Genomic DNA, 25562 nt, shown 5'->3' on the forward strand with positions numbered 1-25562 from the left:
TCTCACCACCAACTGTCCGAAGAAAAAGAGGTTGGTCCGGACTCAGTGGTGTGGCCTTGGGTCCTTTTACCGAAAAACTGGGCGAGCCCCTTGGCTAAGAGGTGCGGGGTTTCCCCCTCCCTCCCCTAGCACCCCTCAGCACGTGCCTCTGTGGGAGGTTGCTGACAACACTGGGCAAGTGAAAGGGGCTCGCAGGTAAGGTGTGGATGGAGCTGCTTGCATGCAAACGTCGGGAGGCAAGTCAGGACGGTGACTGCACGTCGCAAACAATGCCTGTTTCAATAAAGGAGGGCACGGGGCAGGGCAGGGGGAGCTGCGGGGCCATGGGGGACAGGGCTGCGGGTCCGAGGCTCAGGCTGCCTTTTGCTCTGTCAGACCCTCACCTGTGTGGGTCCCGGGCAGCCCACTCCCAAGGTGTCTCCGCCACGAGCGCCCTCCCATCACCCCTGGCTCATCCTACGTGCTGGCGGGTGGCTGGCGGGGGTCTCCCCGCCTCTCGAGCCACACTCACATTCATCAACCCAGCGGGCCCCCCGTCCTCCATCAGAGTCAACATCCTCCGTGCTTCTGCCTTTCGTTACCAAAACACAACCAGCCTTTGCAATGAACAAAATGCTCAGCAGATGGGAAGGTTCCCTCAGGCGAGAAGAGCTCTGTCTGCATCTGCGTCCCTTTCTCTCTCCAATCCCTGTTGCTCAGCCCACCTGCCGCTCGTGGTCTCATTATTAAGAATATATAAAACAGACACTTGGTACCTATTTCAGGAGCAGCACCGCAGCTGCTATTAACTTGTGTACATTTCTTTATGCATTGTAACCCCCTAAATTAGACTGTATAGGAGAGCACCTCGGAGGCTCTCCCCGCAGAGTCCCTCTGCTCTTACTCTCTGAAGGACATGAACGAACGCCCTTTGCAGTCAGCCTTCCCTTCTCCCTCTAACTTGTTTTCTCTCTCACTGCCCTCCGTTCCCCTACCCACTCCTGCCAGAACAGAACCACCCACCCCTGTGTTAACCAATGACTCTATCCCCCCGAGTCTCTGCCACCCTGTGCACGGTCTTAATCTCTAAGCTTTTATCACTCATGTTCCGGCAAGGGGTAGACTAGAAAAATCTGAGGTCAATGGATGGAGCAGGACCGAGTGGGTTCTTGGCTGGACTCCCCATCGCATGGGCTCATCCCTATATACTCCGGGCCACAATGGCTTCTCTCTCATGAGAATTCTTCCTGGGTGACAGCCCCGCCCACCTGGCTCCTACCATCTCTTCCATTCGTGTCTCCACCAGCTGATGGGACAGGACACTGGACTGAGAGCCATTTGTTATCCTCCTGGTACCTTCACAAGGTCTAGTGCAGGACTACACCCGCCGCGGTAGTAATAAAGTAACACCCGCCAGCCCTTACACGGTATACACTCTCTCAGTCAGGCATTGCTCCAAGGATTTCCTCCTAATTCCGTAACCCTCTGCAGTCATTCCCTCGTTCTCTTTTCTCCCTTTTACGGATCGGGTCCTGAGATCTCCCGAGGGTAACTGACAGACCCCAGTCACTAGCTCCAAACTCAGGCAGTAGGACACCAATCGCAGCCCACCACACAACTCCACCTAGAAACTTCTACAGAGTGTTCCACCAGAGCACAGCTTTGACTGTGACCAGGGCTCCTGACAAATACATCTCAGTGACTGATGGAGCAGCTGTGGGAGAAAAGTCAAGCTTCTGGTGTATGTCTCAGTCCGTTACAGCTGCTATAACTAAACACCACACACTGGGTGGTGTCAGGATCAGACATTTATTTCTCACAGTTCCGGAGGCTGAAGTCCAAGATCAAGGTACTGGCAAATTCAGTGTCTGGTGAGAGCCCACTTCCTGGTCCACAGATGACTGTCTTTTCCCTGTAACCTCACAAGGTGGAAGGAGCAAGAGAGCTCCATGCGGCCTCTTAGAAGGGCACCAATCCCATTCACGAGGGCCCCATCCCCATGACCTAATCACCTCCTAAAGTCTCTGCCTCCAAATATCACACTGGGGATTATGCTTCAGCATATGTATTTGTGTGTGTGTGTGTGTGTGTGTGTGTGTGTGTGTGTGTTCAGAAGGGAAATACAAAATTCAGTCTGCAGAAGTATTATTTCATTCATCTGTTCACCCACTCATTTATTCCCTCAAGTAACACAGGGCCATAAAAATGCTCCTTTTGAACTTTATTTTATTGATTTTTTAATACAGCAGGTTCTTATTAGTTATCCATTTTATACATATTAGTGTATCCATGTCAATCCCAATCTCCTAATTAATCACACCACCACCCCTGCCACTTTCCCCCCTTGAGGTCCATACATTTGTTCTCTATATCTATGTCTCTATTTCTGCCATGCAAACCGGTTCATCTGTACCATTTTTCTAGGTTCCACATATATGTGTTAATAATATAGGATATTTGTTAGCAATGCTACTTAAGTCACATGAAACACAGCAGATTCTGACTACCTTACCACCTTTAATCAACCCGGGCACTTTGTGTCCATTATCTCAATCTTCAGAGCAGCTGTTCAGAGTTGGTGTTCCTGTTTTACACATGAGAAGGACACATGCTGGAGAAATAAGATAACCTGTCCAAGGTCCATAAATGTGATGAGAGGCTGAACTAGAATTTCAACTCTAGACTACGTGACTCCAAGGTTCACCTTTTTAACCTTACTTACTCTAAGACCCACAGGAACAGGAACCAAAATTCTTAAATTCTCCAGGTGGATGCCAAGTCCATTCCCAGCTGGACCACCAGTGGCTCTGGATCAGCAGCAGCCACAGATACAGTGCAGGCAACTTGAAAAGAACTGGGTGCAAACCCACTTCTAAGCCAAGACTTGAAGACGTCCTTGATTGCTCTCTTTATCTGGGTTGGGTATATAGTTTGGTTGCATAACTTTCTTATCTCTCCCCGTGATACTGCTCTTCAAAGTAGATTCCATTTCTAGAACATGTTGATGACGATACTCAGTGAAGGACGGCTGAAAGAAGGGGATGGAGCACTGAAGACGAATGGGTGTGTGTGTGTGAGTCTGAGGCTTCTGCAAAGAGGAGGGCTGAAAGCCATCTGCTAGAAGGAATGTCCCCCCACTAAAGCAAAATGATGACTAAGGAGGATAAAGCTCTATAAGGGAACCATGACCTTGAACACTTGGGTCCGCTATTGGAGATGACAGTAAATCATGACTGGAAGCTAGGTTATCTTCAAACCCTTGCTGTAATGTTCCATGTCACTGCTGAAAAGAGTCCTCCTATTTGTTTAAATTTACATTAGCTGCATTTCTTTGGACAGATCTATGTGTGGCCTCCAAATCAATGGTTGCTTTCAGTCCATTTGTTTTTGAGACTTTCTTCTTGATTTCTGGCCAACCAGATTTCATCAAGGCAAGTGGGAGGGCCAGGCAGACAGTGTCAGGAGTCCTGGGTTCTGTCCTTGCTCAGCCACACAGGACCTGAGGGTCTGGGCCAGGCCACTTCACTGGGCTGGGCCTCCGTTTCCTTTACTACCACGCGGGGCTAAGGAGTACCTCAAGGAGCTGAAGGGAGAATCAGAGGCGAGAGCAGCAGGAACACAGAGACTTTTTCTAGTTTAAATTTATTTTTAATTGAAGTCTAGCTGATTTACAATGCTGTGTTAATTTCTGCTGTACAGCAAAGTGGTTCCATTATACATACACACATTCTTTTTCATATTCTCTCCCATTATGGTTTATCACAAGATTTAAAAAAAAATTTTATTGAAGGATAGCTGACTTACAATGTTGTGTTAGTTTCTTCTGTACAGCAAAGTGACTCAGTTATACATGTATATATTCTTTTCCATTATGATCTGTCACAGAACATTAAATATAGTTCCCTGTACTATACCTTGTTGTTTATCCATTCTACATATAATAGTTTGCATCTCCTAATCCCAAATTCCCACTCAATCCCTTCCCCACCCTCCACCTTGGCAACCACAAGTCTGTTCTCTATGTCCATGAGTCTGTTTCTGTTTTGTAGATAGGTTCATTTGTGTCATATTTTAGATTCCACATAGAAGTGATATCATATGGCATTTGTCTTTCTCTGTCTGACTCACTTCACTTAGTATAATCATCTCTAGGTCCATCCATGTTGCTGCAAATGGCATTACTTCATTCTTTTTTATGGCTGGGTAGTAAGTAATCCATCGTATATATGTACCACATCTTCTTTAGCCCATTCATCTGTCGATGGACATTTACATGGTTTCCACAGATGCTTTTTTTTTTGCGGTACGCGGGCCTCTCACTGCTGTGGCCTCTCCTGTTGCGGAGCACAGGCTCCGGACGCGCAGGCTCAGCGGCCATGGCTCACGGGCCCAGCCGCTCCGTGGCACGTGGGATCCTCCCGGACCGGGGCACAAACCCGTGTCCCCTGCATCGGCAGGCGGACTCTCAACCACTGCGCCACCAGGGAAGCCCCCGCAGATGCTTTTTAATCTAGATAGAAGACCATGAACTAGTGGAAACATCCCTTTTCCATGTTGCCTTGTCCATGCAATGAGGACAACTGATGTCGCTAGGGTACTTCCCGGTTCTGGAATTCATTCACCGTGCAACAGGGGGACGTCCTCAGCCTCTGTCGGGGAGGCCTGCTTGAGCAGTTCCTCTTAGGTCACGGTTGCTGCCCTGTGCCAAGGTGCCGTGTAATGCGCCACCTTGGAAGACTGGCATCTCCAGGAAGGATGCCCCTGTGTTGGGGGTGGCCAGCCTCCATATGCCACCAGCAGCGCCCCACCCCTCCCAACGAGACTCCAGGGCTAATGAGCATATTCGATTTCAGTCTGCCAGTGCTATGACTTGTGTGCCTTATGCCTCCTCAGTTGTCCCCCAGCTTTCAATGCATCCCTTCTTCTCCCCAACAAGACACTGGGAGGAACAGAGAACCGGATGTCAGTGACAGAGATGGAAATGCTCAGAACTGGCTCAATGGCAGGTGTGGAAGTTGGTAAAAAGGGGCAGAATACAGAGCTTGGTGGCACCCTGATGAAAGATTCCTGGGACGGCTCAGTGTGAGCGTCCTTGGTGTCCACTGCTCGGACAGCCTGGAGCCGTCACTGAAGCCCGCAGACTTGCCTCCTGCTAAGCAAGAGGCATCCCCGATGAATCTCTCCTCAGGAAGGTTTCTCAGCTGTGGCATGACTGACATTTGGGCCAAACCATTCTTTGTTGGGCCGGGGAGTTGGAAGGGGCGCTGTCCTGTGCACTGTAGGGTGTTTAGCAGCATCCCTGGTCTCTACACGGTAGATTTTTTTTTTTTGGCTGCACCGTGCTGCTTGCAGGATCTTAGTTCCTCAACCAGGGGACGGAACCTGCGGCCACGGAGGTGAAAGTGCCGATTCCTGACCACTGGACCGCCAGGGAAGTCCCTCTACACACTAGAAGCTAGTAGCAAGCCTCCGCCCGGACATGACAACCAAAAAGGTCTACAGATATTGCCTAACTCACCCTAACCATGGCAGACAACCAAAGACCCAGAGGAAGCACACCCCCCAAAAGGACACAATCCACAGGTCTAGTCTACTCACACTTCTGCTGCATTTATAAACACCGTGGGTGGACTGCTGCCATCAAAAAGCGCGTGACAGAATTCAGATAACACACGGTAACGGGGGATAACCAGACGAAGTGAAGATACTTCCGAGAAGAAAAAAGCGTATCATCATGATAAACTGGGAAAGGTTTAACACAAGCACTACGTTTTTTATAAAGCACAGTAAGACCTTCAAGAGCAACTAATCTGAAAAGATACCTGCACCCCGATGTTCACTGCAGCACTATTCACAACAGCCAAGGCATGGAAGCAACCTAGGTGTCCATCAGTAGAGGAATGGATAAAGAAGATGTGGTGTGTACACAATGGAATACTACTCAGCCACAAAAAAGAACGAAATCATGCCATTTGTAGCAACATGGATGGCCCTAGACATGATCACACTAAGGTAAGTAAATCAGACAGAGACAAATACCCTATGATACCACTTGTATGTGGAATCTAAAAAAGTAGTGCAAAGGAACTTATCTACAAAACAGAAAGAGACTCACAGACATAGAGAACAAAGTTATGGCTACCAAAGGGGAAGATGGGGAGGGCTAAATTAGGAGGATGGGACTAACAGATACACACTAGTATACATCAAATAGATAACCAAAAAGGACCTGCTGTAGAGCACAGGGAACTACAGTCAATATCTTGTAATACATTATAGTGGAATCGAATTTTTTAAAAGAATATATCTACATATCTATGTAGATATATATACACCTCTCTACACATATCAAATCACTTTGCTGTATGCCTGAAACGAACACAATATTGTAAATCAACTATACTTCAATAAAAACAGGAAATTAAAAAAAATAAGATCTTGGAGAGTAAAATCCTTCCCATTTAGGGTGAAAGGTGCTACCATCTCATGAGAGAGGAAAGCAGCAGGTGAGTGAAGGTGCTGCATCCAACTAGGCAATAAAAACAGATTTAAAACAAACTAAGTACATGCTTTGTTTAATGCAAAACCACTAAACCATACCTCTTGCAGAAATGGCTTCCCAAACCATTCAAGTTGTGCAGTGAACCATCCTGCCCCATTAATGTTGGCCTCATTCATCTGCAAAACCTGCTAAAGGATCACTCACGGCCCTTAAAACACTGCTCATCCGGCAGAGAAAAGCAGACATGGAATACTTAGGCAGCCATGCCGTTGGCTCTGCATCTTCAGCTGGAACAAATACCAAGGGCACCGATTTGAGGCACTACAACGCAGAATCTTTATAAAGTACTTAATGGACTTTATACCTGGAATACTGACAGCTATCCGAGGCCAATGGGCACGATATGAAAATGATTTAGATCAGGGATAGGTAAGCTGAGGCCCACGCTGCCTGTGCCTAGAAATAAAGTTTGACTGGAACACAGCCACGCGCATGAGTTGATATATTGCCTACGGCTCCTTTCACACTACGATGGCAGAGCTGAGTAGCTGCAACAGAGCTAGTGCGGCCAACAAAGCCAAAGATCTGCCATCTACCATCTACTCCTTTACAGGAAAAGCACGCCGACTTGATTACTATATGTACATATAGATAGATAGATAGACACACACACACACGGAGATATATGTATGTGTACATATAGATAGATATACACACACACACACGGAGATATATGTACGTATACAGATAAACACACACACACGTAGATATATGTACGTATACATATAGATATACACAGACGTAGATATATGTATGTGTACATATAGACACACACACGGAGATATATGTATGTGTACATATAGATAGATATACACACACACACGGAGATATATGTATGTATACATATAGATAGATATACACACACACGGAGATATATGTATGTACATAGATATACACACACGGAGATATATGTACATATACATATAGATAGATATACGCACACACGTAGATATATGTATGTGTACATATAAATATACACACACACGTAGGTATACGTATGTATACATATAGATATACACACACGTAGATATATGTATGTATACATATAGATAGATATACACACACACGTAGATATATGTATACATATAGATATACACAGACACACACACGTAGATATATGTATGTATACATATATGTGTACACACACACGGACCACACAAAAGCAGATGTCATGGCCTCCCATATGTGCTCTTTCATTTCTTTCTGCTGCGGACTGAATGTCTGTCTCCCCCAAATTCATATGTTGACACCCACCCTCCTAAGGTGATGGTATTAGGTGGCGAGGCCTTGGGAGGCAGTGAGGTCATGAGGGCAGAGTCCTCATGAATGGGATTAGTCCTTATATCAACACGAGCAAAAACTCCCACAGTTATCTTTGTAGGAGTAAATATAACTTCCTTCCCAGAGCACTTTGCTGGGCTGTCAGCGGGTCCCACCGGATCTGCCGGCACCCAGGACTTCTCAGCCTCCAGAGCGGCGAGAAACAAGTGTGTGTGTTTATAAGCCACTCAGTCTGCAGTGCTTTGTTATAGCAGCCCAAAGGCACTAAGACTCTCCTTCTGCTCTGTCTGATTAACAGTGGTAACAACGGTAGCAGCCTAGCAGCCGACATTTACTCCGTGCTTCCTTTGTGTCAGGCAGCAGCGTTCAGGCTTTCCAGGTGCTATTTGATGGGACACAGAATTACCACAGTAACCTGGTTGATGCACCACAAGGAACCTAGGACTTACTCTCCTTCTCAAAAGCAGTGAGGAGCCTGCAGGCCTGGGAATAGCCCTCGAGGCCTCTCATTCCCTGTGTTGTTTTTGTTTTTGTTTTTAATTTTATTTATTTATTTTTGGCTGTGTTGGGTCTTCGTTTCTGTGCGAGGGCTTTCTCTAGTTGTGGTGAGCGGGGGCCACTCTTCATCGCGGTGTGCGGGCCTCTCACTCTCGCGGCCTCTCTTGTTGCGGAGCACAGGCTCCAGACGCGCAGGCTCAGTAGTTGTGGCTCACAGGTCTAGTTGCTCTGCGGCATGTGGGATCCTCCCAGACCAGGGCTCGAACCCGTGTCCACTGCACTGGCAGGCAGATTCTCAACCACTGTGCACCAGGGAAGCCCTCATTCCCTGTTTTAAGCCTGGCCTTATCTCACTGCTTCTCCAGGCTGGTTTTGCTAGAAGCACATACCTGCCTTCCTGCAGGATGGCTCTGCTTGTACTCTGTTCTCTTGGTCCAGAACAGTGCGTGCTCTTCAAGCGAGGGCGATTCCATCTGCCAGAGGAAGATGCTGGGCGGTATCTGGAAACATCTTTGCTCATCACCAGGGGCTGTGTAATGTGTGTGCTGTCGGCTAGTAGGTAGAGACCAGGGAGGCTGCTAAACACCTACAATGCACAGGGCAGCTCTCCAAGCCAAAGAATGATCCAGTCTCGATGCCAGTGGCGTCAGGCTGAGCGACCCTGCCGCTCCATTCCCTCTCCCTTACTGCTGAGACCTCTCAGTCCCCAGGCCTGTGGCCGCGCATCCTTGCTCTTTGTCCTCTCGCTAGGAGACGGCCGCTCTCTCCTCCCAGCTCCCGCGGCAGCCTCCCCATTCTTCCATCTTGCCGTGGCGCAGTGGGCAGCATCCTCTTCATCCCCATTCGTCTCCTAGCTCCTGAGAAGGCTGACGCTCCTTGAAGGCAGGAAGCCCGTCTGGATTCACCTGATAACACAGAGCACCTTCCTCAGTACAGCAGCTGGGGCTGAAGATGGATTGGTAGAATGGCTGAGAGACACTGGTGAAGCTGATGTAGATGAAGGGGGGTGAGAAACTGAATAAAACCGAGTCCTCATTGTTTTCAGAATGAAAGACTTTAGGGAGAAGTACAAGAATGAAGGATTTAGGTGCAACGGCATAACAGAGGGAAAACAGCTTTTATGACATGTTTATTGGAGTATAATTGCTTTACAATGGTGTGTTAGTTTCTGCTTTATAACAAATTGAATCAGCTCTACATATACATATATCCCCATATGTCCTCCCTCTTTCGTCTCCCTTCCACCCTCCCTATCCCACCCCTCTAGGTGGTCACAAAGCACCGAGCTGATCTCCCTGTACTATACGGCTGCTTCCCACTAGCTATCTATTTGACATTTGGTAGTGTATATATGTCCATGCCACTCTCTCACTTTGTCACAGCTTACCCTTCCCCCTCCCCGTGTCCTCAAGTCCATTCTCTACGTCTGCGTCTTTATTCCTGTCCTGCCCCTGGGTTCTTCAGAACCATTTTTTTTTTTCTAGATTCCATATATACGTGTTAGCATACGGTATTTGTTTTCCTCTTTCTGACTTACTTCACTCTGTATGACAGTCTCTAGGCCCATCCACCTCACTACAAATAACTCAGTTTCGGGAAAACAGCTTTTAGATGAAGATGTCATACAAGCAACAGTCTCAAAACACCAAAGAGGGCTCTTGGCCATATGTCTATTCCAGAATTAAAAACCCATCACGTTATTTGAGAATAATAATAGTTAATCATAAAGGTAATGATATTAAGTGCTTATTATGTGTATCAGCCCTTTTCATGAATTAGGTTAGCGAGTTGGCAACAACCTATGAGTTAGTCTTAATAAATCCCTATTACAGATGGGGAAATTGAGTCACAGAGCAGTTAAAAGTGATTTCCCCGAGGGCACACAGCTAGCAAGTGGCCATCTGATCTCTGAGTCCATTCTCTTAACCCACACACAAGACACTACTGAAAGTTGTTTAGAAACCTCTGAATGATTCAAAATGGTATCCTTTTTAAAAAGAGGAAGAAAATCATCTCATCAGTTAATACCATTTATATTTCAAATTTCAACGAAATAAGTTGCAAACAAGGCCTACGTTGCAGAAACTAGACGGAATGCTTTCCAGGTTAAAGAGGCAAACAAAGACGAAGTGTATGAAAACACTACATTAGGAACAAGAGACAGCAAAGTCAGATGCAGTGGTGCAGGAGTTTGCTACTGTTTCTTTACGTGGGCCTCTCACTGTTGCGGCCTCTCCCATTGCAGAGCACAGGCTCCAGACGCGCAGACTCAGCGGCCATGGCTCACGGGCCCAGCCGCTCCGTGGCATGTGGGATCTTCCTGGACCGGGGCACGAACCCATGTCCCCTGCATCGGCAGGCAGACTCTCAACCACTGCGCCACCAGGGAAGCCCTGGTACTGTTTCTTTTTGTTCACAGAGAGAACACACTTCACCCATGTGCTCCGAGGCCTGGGCCTGCCCTCACTTGCTTCCCTGGCTTCCTTTTCTGACCCACAAACAGGTGGACTTAGGCGATCTCCAAGGTCCCTTTCAATTCTAAAATTCTAGGCAGAGGAAAAAATGACCTTATCGTCCCAATCAAACCCACGGGATTTTAATTTATGGAGGTGAGTGAGTGATGACATGGAGAGATGAAGGCCACGGAAAGAAGAAGCCATTACTTACAACTCCAGTGGGAAGCGGCCACGCCAGGCCACCAGGGCCACAAGAAACCTTATCACATGCAGAGACCAGACGCCAAGAAACAGAGAGAGGAGCCGGGACCACGGCTTTATGAACATAACGGAGGGGGAGGAGCTTGGTGGGGGTGCCCCCTACTGGATAGGAAGTGAAAGCACACATGTGAGAGTCTGTGCATGGGGGGACTGTAATACGATTTCCACGTGCCTGCAAAAGCCACCTCGAGAGAGAGAGGTCAGTGGCTCTGGCCGTCGCTCCAGCCCTAAGATTAATGACCACCAAGCAGCCACTGGTCAACACACTCATCCAGTCCATGGCCACCGGGATTTGACAATGGGGTCGTTCTGAAAACGAAACTGTGGACTGCTAAGGAATACGTAGCACTTCCTTACTTCTGTAACATCCCTGGACACGGCGCAATCAGCACAGCTTCTCCTCTGTCAGTACTTCCCGGATCACAAAGTTTTCTCTAACAGCACTGCAGCTGCCTGCAAAGCGGCCCGCCTTCCTCTTGGGGGGCGAGGAGGGTGGAGGGACCGGGTGACTCAGGTGTGCGGGTGGGGACAGTACCGAAAAAAATAAAGACGGGAGAGAGGCTGAGGGTGGTCCAGAGCGAGCTGGACCAAATAAATCAAACAGAGGAACACAGACACACACACACACAGACACGCACACAGGCACACAGACAGAGTGAGAAGATGTAAACAGAAAAGGCGGGAGAATAAGAAATCATACCCTCATATCTGGGGGCCGATGTATTATCAGTTCACTTCTTCTTTTTGGAAGTGATGGATTCGTCTCACCAGAGGATTACGTTTTCTGCCCGGGAAGCAATTTATAACCGTAAACTCTAGTTTTACCCATGGTAAAAAGCACAAACATATGCTGAGAGTTCTTTTTGATTTTTCAGTCTACATCACTATACGTGTTCATAACAACTCTACACTTCAATGTGTTTATCTTAAAAAAAAAAAAAAAATCCCCGAGACTCAGCTCTCCCATACTGTCCCAATTCTCCAGTATCTTGCTGGAGAAAAAACTGAGTGCAGGGAGGTGGCTTTATGAGCCGCAGACCTGTTCTCACTGACCTGCCGTAACATGGAATTCAGCGTAAAATGGAACTGCTTGGATGGCGCCCAAAAGAAATACCAGGAGGACCTCGTTAAAAATAGGGTTTCACTTCTAACATCTGGCCTGGACCCCAAGGGTGGTGGCAGAGAGCAGCCTGGGCTGCTGGCTGTTGCAGACCTCGCACCCCTGCCAAGACTTGTAACATCCGCTAAACCTGGGAGGCCTCCAGGAGGAGAGAGCACGAGTCAGGTTGTAAACCAAGGGTGCTACTTCCTCCTGGGGCCACAGCTGGCCGGGGGGCGGTAGCTCCGCGAGGGGCGCCGGGGAGGCGGCCGCCTGCCCCCACAAGCTCACCCAGACCTCAGCTCCCGCTTCCGGCCGCCACTCGGAGAAGCCTCGCTCGGAGCCCGCTCCTTCTGGCACCGTCGCCGCAACAGCTTTGAACCCCCGTGAATTCTGCTATTCGTTGACTGGGAAAGTCGAGCACGACTGCCAAACTGGAGATTTACAACGGACAGCACGGTTAAAAACTACAATTAACATAGGACTTGGGGGAAAAACAGAGAAACCAAGTTGGAGGAGAGAGGGAATAAGTCAACCATTATATGCTCGACACAAGTGCTGTTCTCACACGGGGGATTTCCTCCAGTCCGCTTGCCCTACGCAAAGTAATTTTTATGTGTAACTCTTGTGGTCCTAGAATTCCGCACCCGTGTTCTTTGTAACCTAACACAATATGAGCATTTCCCCCGGCTGCTAATTGATCTCAACAGTCACCATTTTGGTTGAGTCTCTGTTTTCACTGCGAGTCATCCCTGACTTACACACACGGCCTCCGGATTTACTTTCAAAGACTAAGCAGTGGCTTCCCACTGGACAGCCCGGCCTTCCTGTGCTGCTGCCCCAGCGTCCCAGTACTTCCTTCCTTCCCCTCCCGTCCCGTATCCTTTGTTCCCCTCGCCAAGATGGTTCCTCCTCCATAAACACGCGGGGCTTTGCTGAGCCTCCCGGCACGAACTCTGGCTCTTAGTTTTGGTTGAAATGCTCTCGTTCCTCCTTTGCCTGAAGAGCTCTAGCTCAAGTGCCTCCTGCTCTCTGCACCCTCCCCTGTGGTCCTCTGCGAACTCCTCCAACCTCACTTTTATCAGCCCCTGTGTCACACGCCTCTTTAATATCTGTGACACTCCCTAGGTGGGGAGGAAAAGACTTCCCCCTCCCATCTGTCCTTCCAACCCCAGCACCTAGGGCAGTGCCACCACTCAACAGACAAGCCAGCGAGAGACATGTAGAGACCTGCAAACCACGACAACTGCTTTATTCGTGCATATCAAGGATTCCCGGATGGCATCCATACCTCTGACAATACCTAAAACAATTTTACGTAGCACAGGGGCAAATCTTTTAAAATCAAAGTTATTTACTTTAATGTGCATCATGCAAGTACAATTAATAGATGTATTTGAAAATTTAGGATAAAGTAACTGCTTCAATTTAAGGAAAAATGTTAATAAATATTAACAAAATACTTTTAGGTAAATGCAAAAATGATGTAGACAGTACAAGAGAAATGAGGATGGGAAATACATGTGTAGACAGAGGAGGGCAACAGAAGTGTCCAAAGGACAAGGAAGTAATCAATACTCACTATACACACATGGGGGCAGCGGGGGCGTCCAGGTTCCCTGGATGGGAAGAAACTCCTACATTCCATTAGTAGGCTTGGACAGGAGTCTGCAAACTATATCCTCTGAGGCAAATCTGTTCCCTTGCCTGTTTTTGCAAATAAAGTTTTACTGGAACACAGCTACTCTCATGTGTCTATGTTTTTGTTTTTTTTTTGCGGTACGTGGGCCTCTCACTGTTGTGGCCTCTCCCGTTGCGGAGCACAGGCTCCGGACGCGCAGGCTCAGCGGCCATGGCTCACGGGCCCAGCCGCTCCGCAGCACGTGGGATCTTCCTGGAATGGGGCACGAACCCGTGTCCCCTGCATCAGCAGGTGGACTCTCAACCACTGCGCCACCAGGGAAGCCCATGTCTATGTATTTTTGGTGGCTGCTTTCGCACTACAAAGACAGAAATGACTGGTTGTGACAGAGATGAAAATACTATCTTTTACAGAAAGATTCCTCCAACTAATCCAGGGGAGAGACCTAAACTAGGTGATGGGACCAACAGGTGCTTTAGGAAAGCAGTTTCTGATCCCTCAACTTGTTTTATGAGGCCACTATAACCCTAAGATCCAAACATGATGAAGAAATTCAAAAAGAAACACCACAGCCTAACTTCTCTTGGTAAAATACACTCAAATATTCCAGACACAGAACAAATGGAATTCAGTGATATATATGAAGAGGACAAAATGTCCGGGCCGAGTGGGGTTTATTCCAGGAATGCAGGCTTTAATGTCGAAAGATAAATCAACAATTTCACCACATTGAGAGTCAAGAAAGGGCTTCCCTGGTGGCGCAGTGGTTAAGAATCCACCTGCCAATGCAGGAGACACGGATTCGAGCCCTGGTCTGGGAAGTTCCCTCATGCCGCGGAGCAACGAAGCCCGTGCGCCACAACTACTGAAGCCCGCGTGCCTAGAGCCCATGCTCCGCAACAAGAAAAGCAACCGCGATGAGAAGCCTGCGCACCGCAACCAAGAGTAGCCCCTGCTCGCCGTAACTAGAGAAAGCCCGCGCGCAGCAACAAAGACCCAAGGCAGCCAAAAATAAATAAATTAAAAAAAAAAAAAAAAGAGTCAAGAAAAATCACTTAAGTGTAAGGTTCCAGAGCTAGATGGCCTGTTGTGAATCCTACCTCTACGACTTCCTGGCAGCGTGACCTGGGCAAGTGGCTACCTTCTCAACGCCTTGGGTTTCTCATCTGTCAACGACAGCGGCAGATGTACCTCCTTCTTAGGGGTAATGGTTTTATTGGTCAAGTACTTAGAATCATGCCTGGCACACAGCACGTGCTCGATAAATGGGCACCACTGTCGCTAAGGCAAAGCAGTGACAATGGGGAAAGATGTGGCACTGACCAGATACGGGGAGTACCCAGCTGATGGAGACAAGTAGGAAAGATATTATGGAGAAGGAATATTTGAACAGCATTCTGATGTTTTCATATTAAACCGCGACACGATTATGGGACAGAGGAAGTTTTTCTTTGCCGGGGAGGGACAGTGGTCAGGAAATGGCAATGGTATTAAGTGTGGAATTATGTTAAAGAATGCTTGGGAGATATACAGCCAAAACAGCAGTGTGGAAGGCAACAGAGCGGCTGGAGGTAGATTACAAGACTGGGGGATCAGAGGGGTTAGGGATGGACCCCCACACTGGGGAATCAGAGAGGTCAGGGATGGACACCTAGACTGGGGGTGAGTAGAGAGGCTAGGGATGGACCCCCAGACTGGGGGATCAGAGAGGTCAGGGATGAACACCTAGACTGGGGGATCAGTTAGCTTAGGGATGGACCCCAAGACTGGGGGATCAGAGAGGTCAGGGATGGACACCTAGACTTGCAGAAGGAACAGCACACTGGCCACATAGACATGGGAGAGAAAGAAAAGGATGTCACCTTGGGGACAATGGCATTTAAGAAGTGGGTGGTGGAGACATCAGTAGAGCAACATATAGAAACTTGGGAGAAAAAGGACAGTGTTGTGTCTGACAGTCCAGATGACTGGCTCTTCAGTCTGGAAGGAAGAAAGGGAACTGAAATTGGCAGGAAATAAAATACATCAAAGCCGGACACTTTTAAAGTCACATTAGAATTTCAGAGCAGGCGGATCTTAAATGTAATGGTGTATGAACTTTGGAAACAGGCACCTTGGTAAGTGGTTATTTCGTCTTAGCTAAAAAAAGGAAACAGGAACCATCTTAGGTTTTTTCATATCATCACTAACGTTTAAAGTAGGAAACTACGGTATAATAAGACTTAAGGGCATCTTCGACAGCATCTAACCTCTCTCTGATGGCAATACCAAGGGAAGTTGCTTGGCTATATTGAGCAAGACACATATTTAAACAACTGTAACTTATAAACACTCAACTGATTTTCAAGTGGTTTTTATTCTAATTGCTTCCCCCCACCGCCCCCCCGACAAATTAATGAGCACAAGAATGGCAAGTCTTGAATCCGAGCTTTTACACACATACAAATGAGAGCAGTAAACTTAGAAAAGATTGCACAACCAAAACTGCACGGGAAATGGGATGATTGTGAACATCTGGGACATAAAAAGGCAACTTCTCCACGGTTCCGTTTTGCTACTCTAAGCGGTTATCATCAAACCCAAAGAGCAGTTTAGGAAAACACTCTTTCTGAACGAACAGGAGCTCGCTGGCAACTAGCACCACAAGAGGGTCTGTGATGAGACGATGCTCATAGTACAGGTTCTTCCCGACACCCGTGCACAGCGTAAGGGGAGGCTCAGGCCCTCTGCAGACTGTGCTCTGCAAAGGGAACGTGGGCAGGCTTCGCTGGAGGAGAAGTGTACATTAGTGATGCCACAAAGCTCTCCTGGGGGTGCTTTACTCTTTTCTACATAAGAGGCGTGGGCATCATATTCTCCAGCTACTTATCCACCCCTACATTTTTTAAAGTGATTTTTTAAAAGTGAGGTAAACGCATACTCACAAACGCACATGCTGCTGGGAGAATTAGGTGCCATCAGGTCGCTCCACCAGGCGAGGACACCTGCAAAGCGTGTACCTGGTTCTCCTGGACTGGACCCCATGCACCTTTTCCCTTAGCTGATTGTAATCTGTATCTTTTTTTGGGGGGGGGGGCGGGCAGGCGTATTAATTTTTTTTAAATAAATTATTTTATTTTTGGCTGCGTTGGGTCTTTGTTGCTGCGCGCGGGCTTTCTCTAGTTGCGGCGAGCAGGGGCTACTCTTTGTTGATGTGCGCGGGCTTCTCATTGCGGTGGCTTCTTTTGTTGTGGAGCACGGGCTCTAGGCACGCAGGCTTTAGTAGCTGTGGCACATGGGCTCAGTAGTTGTGGCGCACAGGCTTAGTTGCTCCGCGGCATGCGGGATCTTCCCGGACCAGGGCTTGAACCCGTGTCCCCTGCATTGGCAGACGGATTCTTAACCACTGTGCCACCACGGAAGCCCCTTGATTAAATTTTAATGGAGAAAAATGGAAGCTATCAATTCAAAATAAAGGGCACTATCAGATGTTGCATAAACAAGACATTTGAACAAACAAAATATGAACCCAATTATACTACAATTAAGAGGAACGTAACAGAAATGGAGACACACAGGATTGACTTTGATTGAGCTGTACCTTTTCTCTCCAGCCTTCCTGAGGTATAACTGACATATACCAATGTGCACATTGTGATGCTCTGACACACGGATATACACTGTGGAAGGGTTCCACAACAGGCTACTTAACACAGGCATGGCCTCACACAATTCACCTGTATCTACTTCAGGGAGAGCACCATGCAGTACATTATAACCTGTATCTTGTGCTGTAATCCACTGAGTGTGACAGTTACTAAATTCTGTGAATCTTTCTAGCAAACCATAGAGCCTGAGGGTGCTCTAGGGGGCGCAGCCCACAAACCACCAAAAAGGCACTGCTTCCATCTACTGGAAGACATGAGGACATGAGACATTACTGCTTTACATGATTTTATTTTATTTTTATTTATTTTTTAATTTTGGTCAGGCGGCTTGTGGGATCTTAGTTCCCCGACCAGGGATTGAACCCAGGCCGCGGCAGCGAAAGCACCGAATCCTAACCACTGGACCGCCAGGGAATTCCCTCACATGATTTTAAAGGTACTTTCGTCCTCTACTCATATGGACAAACTATTCAGGTCTTCCTGATTTATTATTTAATGAAACTAATGTTTTCCTTTATGATTTCTAAAGCAAAGGCTACCATTACCTCAGAGAAATGCCTGTCTTCAACGTTTCATAAAGATTCTCTTTCTAAATAGGGACAACATTAGCAATGTAAAAGAGCCACTGCAGTCAAAAATATTTTTAGAGACTCAGCTGAACAATAAGCCCTGAACTTGTGTTTAAATTAAGACAGTTGAACCATTAAAATGACTTCCCGAATCTGGGGAAACGTGTCTTGCATAAGAAGTCATTCCACGGTCCCAGGAAACACAGCGGAGCCTGCCGGGTGATTTGTCAGCTGCTGGGATTACAGAGGGCAATGCCGCTTAATCATTTTTGGAGATGCAATTATTCAAAAATATTAAGAGGAACACCCTTTTCCTGGTTATCTAAACTCCTCACTGGGAGTCCAAAGCACCCCCCCAAACCAAAAACAAAACCCAGACTGAAGACTGCTACTCCCAATTATTTTATTATCTGCTAGAGAATGGTTCTGGCAGACTTCCCTCTTCCTCGAGCGGAAAAATACCCTGGAAAAATTTAATAAAAACAGGGACTGCGTTATGCTCACTGTTAAAGTCTCCTTGAGTTCTGCAGCAGAAGGAGTCAAAGTGCAGCTCAAGATGATAAAGAGTGAGAAAATGAGAATCCCATTACGACTCCACTTTCCAATAAAAACTAACTGTAAGAAGAAACATCCCACAACTCAAGGATGTGTATCAGTGGTTCCCAACTGGAGAAGATTCTGCCCTCCAGGGGACATTTGGCAAAGTGGAGACATTTTTGGCTGTAACACAGGAGGGTGGGGGAGCGTTGCTGTCATCCAGTGGGTGGAGACCAGGGATGCGGTTTGACAACCTACAATGCCAGACAGCCGCACCGGCAAAGAACAACCCGCCCCAAACGTCAACAGTGCTGAGGCTGAGAAACCCTGGCTCTTTCCTGACTGCCAGGAGAGGCTGACAGTCTTTTGATAATGCACGCTCCTGTGGCCATCCAGAATATCTCCAGAGATTAAGACCCTCAACTCTGCCCACCTAATAGAATTCTTCAAGCTGAAGACCGTGAGGGGATATTTAAAAACCTCGTACAACACTGGAAAAGGGGTGGGGAACACTGCATAGACTTTCATCCTCCCCGTAAAAATACAGCCCGTCCAGTACCTATGGTCCCAATCAAACGCATAACTGCTTCTCATGACAATTACCAGGAGGAGATGGCCAGGTGAGCACGGCATACGATGCACAACTGAGTTTGCTGAGTTCCCAAGGAAGCAAAAACTTGTGCTATGTATACATGACAACTGCTGTTCACCTTCAGATGACCTTTCATTATTTTTTCTGTTTCCAAAAGCCCCAGAAGGTGAGTGTGGCTATCCACTTCTTAGTTAATACAGCTATTAGTGGAATCCAAGTAAAACAGACACCCCATCAAAACCTAGGCCTAGGGGCTTCCCTGGTGGTGCAGTGGTTGAGAGTCCGCCTGCCGATGCGGGGGACACGGGTTCGTGTCCCGGTATGGGAAGATGCCACATGCCGCGGAGCGGCTGGGCCCGTGAGCCATGGCCGCTGAGCCTGTGTGTCCGGAGCCTGTGCTCCGCAACGGGAGAGGCCACAACAGTGAGAGGCCCACGTACCGAAAACAACAACATCAACAAAAAAAACCCTAGGCCTACACAATGGCTAATGACCTGCAAATTCTAATTAAAATGTCTCGGCCTCGGTTGTATTACTGACCTCTCTCTCTCTCTCTCTCTCTCTCTCTCTCTCTCACACACACACACATAGCTCTGCAGACCATGGAAGTGCAAAATTATCACTGCTGTTTAATTTTTTTGTTTAATAATTTCAAGATTATCATGGACTGACGGGAAGTTGTGAAAATACTGGAGTCCTGTGTGCCTTTCAGCCAGCCTCCCCCAATGGTGACATCTTATCTCGCCCTAGGACAATATCAAAACCGAGAAGTTACATCCAACTGACTGGTCACCTGACTGCAAACCTTCTCCAGGTTTCGCCATTTCTGACCTGTGCGTGTGCATGTGCGCACGCGCATCACCTACACACGTAGCGTGTATAATTTTATCCCATGTGTCCATGTGTGATCATCTCTGCGGTCAAGACGCAGAGCTCTTTCATCAGCACGAAAGAACTCCCCCAAAGCAGCCCTGTGCAGGTGGACCAGCCACCCGACGCCCAGCAGCCATCTCTGCAGGCTTGCCATTTTCAGAGTGCTCTACAAAAGGAACCATATAGTCTGCGGCCTTTGACGATGGCTTGTTGCTTCCAGCACATCTCCTTGGAGACTCACCCAGGCTGTGTCATGTATCAATAATTTGTTCCCACTTATTGCTGAGTGGGACTCTGGGATATGGACATATCACAATCTGTTGAGCCAATCACAGACATTTGGGAAATCTCCAGTATACTGCTATTGCAAAAAATGCTGTTTTCAGTATTATTTTAAAAAAATAACCAGATTTTTGTAGGATACCAACCTAGCTTAAAAATGACGCTATGTGTGCCAAGGACTCACCCCAAATGCTGTACAGTTCTATTAAAAAGCCTTTCAGTGTTAATAATGTCACTGGGGAATTTAAGTGGTTTCTTATCTTCCTTTTGAGACATATTTTCCAAACTCTGAAATACTCTATACACAAAACTTACCTATAATACTGTGATTTATTTAAAAGTTGTGGTTAAAATATACATGATATACATGCACCGTTTTACCTATTTAAAGTGTCCAGCTCAGTGGCATGAAGCACATTCATACTGCTGTGCAACCACCTTCACCGTCCATCTGCAGAACCTGTTCCTCTTCCCAAGCGGAGACTCTATCCCCGTCCCACATGAACTCCCCCTTCCCTCCTTCACCTGCCGGCACCCACCTTTCCGTCGGTGCGGACATGACTCCTCCAGGGACCTCGTGTGAGTGGAATTGCGCAGGATCTGCCTTTGGGGACTGGCTTACTTCACTGAGTGCAGGGCCCTCAAGGTCCATCCCCGTGGGAGCACGGGTCCGAGTTCCCTTGCTTCGTAAGGCCGGGTAACATCCCACCGAATGGAGGCACCACACTGTGTTTCCCTCTCATCCGTCCATGGACACTGGGCTGCTTCCACTGTGATTTTTTTTTTTTTTTTTTTGGCTCTGTTGGGTCGTTTCTGTGCGAGGGCTTTCTCCAGATGTGGCGAGCGGGAGCCACTCTTCATTGCGGTGTGCGGGCCTCTCACTGTTGCGGCCTCTCCCGTTGCGGAGCACGGGCTCCTGACGCAGCCTCAGTAGTTGTGGCTCACAGGCTCCAGACGTGCAGGCTCAGCAGTTGTGGCTCATGGGCCTAGTCGCTCCGCGGGGTGGGATCCTCCCAGACCAGGGCTCGAACCCGTGTCCCCTGCATCGGCAGGCAGATTCCCAACCACTGCACCACCAGGGAAGCCCCCACTGTGATTCTTTTTTTTTTTTTTTTTGTGGTATGCGGACCTCTCACTGTTGTGGCCTCTCCTGTTGCGGAGCACAGGCTCCGGACGCGCAAGCTCAGCGGCCATGGCTCACGGGCCCAGCCGCTCTGCGGCATGTGGGATCTTCCCAGACCGGGGCACCAACCGTGTCCCCTGCATTGGCAGGCGGACTCTCACCCACTGCGCCACCAGGGAAGCCCCTCACTGTGATTTTTTTAAGGAACATTTTACTGCCCCCTCAAGGCTGAAGCTCATCTTTTCCATTGGGTTCTCTAAGACATCACCCCTCCTTACTACAGCAGCTCACAAATCTGAGATGAGCAGCTGGGGACAGACAGGACACTTAATGCAAACTGCTCCATCTTTAGTTGAGCAGAGATTCTAATATAATTAAACCAGAGGCCGGCAGAAGGGTATCGGTGATTTCTGACATGACTGATAGCTCCCCGCTCAGAGTATCAATGGCCTCAGAGAAGTGTCTGCTCTACTGCTGGACTGAAACCCCCAGGAACCCTCCTTGAATCCGGAATGGTTGGATTAAGACACACTCGTTCACAGGCCCCAAGTCACCTGGGGCTTTTTCAGAGGGGACCTCTTCACCCTCGCAGTCAGATGTGTGTTATTTCTCTCCTAACAGAAGCTCCATGAAGTGAATGAGAAATATCATCTCAGTTCTGTTTACAACCTTTAGAGCCTGGCTACACAGTATTTCCCGCTCCTCCTTATGTGCAAGGATGATATGTAACACATAACTGTGTATATTATGTAATATCCATGTACATTATGTAAATCAAAGGAAACATGGTTGATTCTACCTGGCCAGTCACATGAGTGCAGGTATCGTGGCTCTTTAGGATAATGGTACCTGTCTGGCGTGCAGACTTTTACTTTTTGTTTTTTGTTTTTTGTTTTTTGCGGTACGCGGGCCTCTCACTGTTGTGGCCTCTCCCGTTGCGGAGCACAGGCTCCGGACGCGCAGGCTCAGCGGCCATGGCTCACGGGCCCAGCCGCTCCGCGGCATGTGGGATCCTCCCGGACCGGGGCACGAACCTGCGTCCCCTGCATTGGCAGGCGGACTCCCAACCACTGCGCCACCAAGGAAGCCCCAGACTTTTACTTTTGAAAACCACTGATGTTGCTCTCAGAATAAGGCACCTACGGCAATGCTAATATAGGCAAAACATATGCGTGATAGATTGGCCTCTCGACCACGAATCATGACAGATCAGAAAGTAAATTCCAGCGTATGAGGAGTTTTCAATCCTACTGGGAAGTCTTTAAATCTCTACAACGAAGAAAGAAGTTCACCATCCTGCTGATTTGTGATATATGATAAATGAATTTCTACCATCTATCATAATGATAAGCTCCTCTTACCGTCTAAAATGTTAAAAAAAAAACCAGCCACTGGGGACACGCAGCCTGGTAGCACACCCGCACCTGGCAAAACATTACGGAAACAACTTCTCACTTGTGTTCCTTGGTCACTGTTATAGTTACCACCACAGTCGTCAAGTGGTTTTGATTAAGCCTCTGTCTGTTCTTCCTGGTGTGCAAATGTCAGTCACAAAACTCACAGTAGAGAAACACTTCCCCAAGTTTCAGTGACGTTAATACCTTGGGTGTGTAGTCAAATCAACGCATGGAAACTTTTAGCATCTGCCCTACCTGGGGCCCTGCCGGCAGGAATCCTGCTATCTACCTGGAAGCCGGCCCAGATGGACGTATGTCCTGCCCACAGGCTCAGTCTTACCCACTGGAGGGCTGGCCAGGCTGCAGAGTTTCCTAGTTTCCCGCAGAAAGGTGCCTGCTTAAGGAGGAGCTGGTGTGCACGGGCGGATGTTCTCTCACTCAGCAGATCTGGGGAAACTGTGACCCCGGTACAGGCTCACGAAGGCTAATTTTAAACCCTGAGAGGAAGCGTAAAACTTCATCAGTATCCTGTAGATATATCTGTGGGGAACAGTGTCCTTTTACTTACTTTCCAACATGTCCTGCGCCCCAGGAACCAATTAGCTCTACAACTAGAATCAAACCTATAAAACCACTGATGGTTGTGAAGTGCCTCGCTGCCGAGTGAGACAGAAGAGGATGTGGTGGCTTCTGATAAACTAAACCCACACTTGTCACACGGCCAACCAATCCCACTCCCAGATACCAACCCAAGAGAAGTGAAAACCCACGTACAACAAAAGCCTGTAAGCAAACGTTTGCAGCAGCCTTAGCTGTAATCGTCAAAACCTGGGGACAACTCAAACGTTCTCACACAGGACAAAGGACTAACCGCCCTGCATCCCTAAAATGGGATATGAGGTAGCAATAAAGAAGGAACTACTGATGTATGCACCAGTGTGAACGAACATCAAACGCACCGAGAGAGGCCAGACCGTCAAGGCTCCCTGCTGGAAGATTCCACTCCTAAAACATCCTTGCAGAGGCAAAACTACAGGGACAGGAAGCAGAGAGGTGCTTGCCAGGGGCTGCAGTGGGGGGAAGGGCCACAGGGGACTTTTTGGGGTGATGGAGCTGTTCCGTATCTTGATTGTGCTGGTGGTTACACAACGGTAAACGTTTGGCAAACACTGCAAATCTGTACTCCAAAAAGGGTGAATTTTATGGCATGAAAATTATACCTTACATTAAAAAAAAAAGAAAGAAAGAAAAAGAAAAAGATGGTACAGATGAGGGTGGGGAGGGGAGAAGCAGCCACATCTAACAAGGAAAGGTCATGTCTGTCTTCTCCAAGGCTGCCAACTGAGATGAATGAGAAAAAGGTCTTGGCATCGTTTAACGTCATGGAGGATCTGGCCCCAAACCCCCAGACCTTCTCTCCTTTCCAGAATTAATGGTGACATTGACCCAGCTCCATATGAGACCATCTTTCCCTCCATCCGTCATGGAGCTGGTCCTGTGCACACGATATAACAAAGACACTCGAGCTTGTTCGTGACAGATCTCCAAACCCATTCATTCAGCTCCTTCACCAGAGCCTTGGCAACTCCCGGCGTGTAACCCCCCTGGTTGTGTAAAGAGCTGCCTGCCACCAACGCTAGCGTCCACTGGGTCCCTGCCCCACTGGATCTGGGAGAACAATTTTTCTTTATAATTTAGATTTGAGGATGAGGCCCCAGAGGAAATATTTAATATGCCTACAGAGACTCACTTATCGGATGTCCTCACTTCTCATACCGACGCCGGGCTCCGCTACTGCATTCACAAAGGGCAGCGGGGAGGAACTCACGGTTCGCCCAGCGTTTGGAGGGGCTGCTCGCAGAAGCCCAGGCAGGCTGACACGCATCCACACTGAAAGAACACGGAAAACACCGAGCAGCTCAGAGAGGCTTGGCCTTCTTAAACAGGCTGTTCATTGATCCAACCTGGAGTTGTTTTACAGAGACAGCCCTGTGTCAGCACAAGACGAGAACCCATCTCCAGGATGACCCTGGAACCAAGAATCTTCAGTCTGTGGAACTCAGAGAATAGAAATGTTGCCACCAGAGCCCTTCATGAAGCGAGAGACCCTTCAGTAAGGAAAACCTGGCTTCCAGCAGTGCGAGGAGCTTGTACGGGCCGATTGGAGACTAGCCAGTCAGGTTCCAAGTTCAAAACTCCCCCAACCCTTTGAGTTTTGCCCCAAACCCTGGATCAGGGAGACAGATGTGAGTCCTGCCCCTTGTGTCCTGGCAGGTTGACCTCGCAAAAGACCTCCTTCTTCTCTCAAAAGGTGGTGGCACAGTACTGGCTTCTGTGCGTGCTGGGCAGTGAGCCTTTGCTCGGATCGTGAAGCGAACTTATGGGCTGCGGGGCAAAGACGCTCTGCCACAATCTGCTTCTTAAAAATTGCCCAGACGGCAGATCTGACCACACGACTAACCCCTGTAAGGCAGAGGCCAACGGACTCCTAGCCCTCAAAACTGGACTACCGGTAACTCATGCAAAAACCAACTGAGCCACTCTGGTGCCAGAGCTGGTCAAAATCTCCTCCTGCTGAGTTGAAAAGCCTTGCTTACTAACTAACCAGCTTCACTTATCAGGCTGCCACGAAGCGCAACTGTGAGATGTCACAAATCAATAGTATTTAGGGAGTGCTTTCTACGGGCACGGCCCTTGCTTCAGACAATGAACAGTGACAGCAAGCCTTTAAGGAAAAGGCTGTGGAATATATATACAGCTGGGT

General features: G+C 48.1%; 1 protein-coding gene across 12 annotated transcripts in view; it reads right to left on the bottom strand.

Annotated features, from left to right (window-relative positions):
• TBL1X (transducin beta like 1 X-linked) overlaps positions 1 to 25562 on the bottom strand; it is a 240491-nt gene that overhangs the window by 40024 nt on the left and 174905 nt on the right. Inside the window, exon 5 of one of the 12 annotated variants that reach the window (XM_089904828.1) lies at positions 24549 to 24688. The exons of the other annotated variants lie outside the window; for them this stretch is intronic. The gene's annotated coding sequence lies outside the window, so the exon portion shown is untranslated. The remainder of the gene's footprint in view (positions 1 to 24548; positions 24689 to 25562) is intronic. 12 annotated transcript variants of the gene reach the window in all.

Source organism: Delphinapterus leucas, chromosome X, assembly GCF_059928025.1.
Source record: "Delphinapterus leucas isolate spDelLeu-1000000601 "Yukka" chromosome X, BTC_Dleu_Yukka2, whole genome shotgun sequence".
NCBI lineage: Eukaryota > Metazoa > Chordata > Mammalia > Artiodactyla > Monodontidae > Delphinapterus > Delphinapterus leucas.